Raw genomic sequence first — 1916 nt, forward strand, 5'->3', positions numbered from 1 at the left:
TCACAACGGGGGCGTTCGGAACGGACGTAAATGGAAGACACAGACACTGAAGTACAAGGAACAGGACTCAATTAGATTAGGGACGTGACAGGATACAGGCAAGAAGCAGGGACAAGAATGCAGACTTGGGTTTAAGAAAGTGGGACCAGGACTAGAAACCATGGACTAGGAGACAAGGCTTCGATTCCGAGCCCAAGACTGGACAAAGACCCAGAACCTGGGTCTTGCCTCGGGCTCGGACTCCAGAACCAGGCAAGGACATGACATGGCTTCAGAGCAAGACGAGGCTGGGGTCTACAGGCCTGAGCCGGGAGACAGGCTGGGGTCCTGGGCCTTGAGCTTGGCTGCAGGCTGGGGTCCTGGACCTTGAGCTTGGCTGCAGGCTGGTGTCCTGGGCCCTGAGCTTGGCTGCAGGCTGGGGCCCTGGGCCCTGAGCTTGGCTGCAGGCTGGGGCCCTGGGCCCTGAGCTTGGCTGCAGGCTGGGGCCCTGGGCCCTGAGCTTGGCTGCAGGCTGGGGCCCTGGGCCCTGAGCTTGGCTGCAGGCTGGGGCCCTGGGCCCTGAGCTTGGCTGCAGGCTGGGGTCCTGGGCCCTGAGCTTGGCTGCAGGCTGGGGTCCTGGGCCTTGAGCTTGGTTGCAGGCTGGGGTCCTGGGTCTTGAGCTTGGCTGCAGGCTGGGGTCCTGGGTCCTGAGCTTTGATGCAGGCTGGGGTCCTGGGTCTTGAGCATGGCTGCAGGTTGGGGTCTTGAGCTTGGCTGCAGGCTGGGGTCTTAGATCTTCGAGGCTTGTGTTCTTGGAGCTTGGGTTGTGATCTTCAAGGCCTGGATTCTTGGACCTTCTCCTGGGCAGGACATGGAACTCCTGGGCAGGACAGGGAACTTCACCCCACGGAGGTAAGGACAGGAAGGGGCCGACCCAACCGCAGGGTAACGGCAAATGGCCTGCTTACCCAATGGAGACAAGGTACAGGAAGGGACAGAACCAACCACAGGGTTACGGCAATTACGGCCTGGCTTACCCAACAGAGGCAAAGACAGGAAAAGAGCTCAATCTGGGGTGGCTCTGAGTCTTGTGGCAGTCAGCAACCTTGGCTGGCTACAGAAACAGCCAATCCATATCACGATGACTGCTCTGACGAGTGGCAACAAGGCTCAATGAAGCGTTGGTCCTCCAACCAGGCCTAGAGATCACGGATGGTTTCACTAGCCTTCCATCAGCAGGTTGCTCCAAAGGGGACTAACGAGACAAACCAGCAGCTCATACTCAACCACAAGACTACTTATATTCCAAGCTGAAAGATGGGAATCAGGTGCCCATGATTAACTCAACCAAACAAGGGACAGCTGGAAGACCCAGAGTCCTGAGTCCACGGACCGGACCATGACAACACAAGGACTCAGGCCCTGGACTAGGCTGGGACTCAGGGTCTGGGCTAGGACTCGGTGTCTTCCTCACCGCCGACTCAACCTACAAATTATCCTTTAAGGAATCCTGCACAAGTGCCGCCAAGTTTAGACTATTTGGAAAATAGTGTATTCGGTATTTCTTTCCCCAATGTGCATGGCTATACACTTCGGGACACGGTATTCCATCTGCTTCATTTACGCCCTTTCCTCTAAACGCCAAAGTCCTTTTATAGCCTCTCTGATTCCTCAAAACTACCTGGCCCTTCAGCTCTCTTGATATGATCGGCAAACTTTGCAATACAGCTATTAATTCTGTCATCCAAGTCCTGTGGAACATTGCTAGTCACCGGCAGCCAACCAGAAAACATCCCCGTTATTACTATCCTTTGCATCTGCCAATCAGCCACTGTTTTATCCATGCAATAATCTTTCCCATGTCAAGTGACCGGTAACAATGAATATAGAATTGAGTCAGGTTTTATAAAAACAAACAAACATTTATTAATCTCTGC

This window comes from Mobula birostris, chromosome 13 (genome assembly GCF_030028105.1).
Source record: "Mobula birostris isolate sMobBir1 chromosome 13, sMobBir1.hap1, whole genome shotgun sequence".
Taxonomy (NCBI): domain Eukaryota; kingdom Metazoa; phylum Chordata; class Chondrichthyes; order Myliobatiformes; family Myliobatidae; genus Mobula; species Mobula birostris.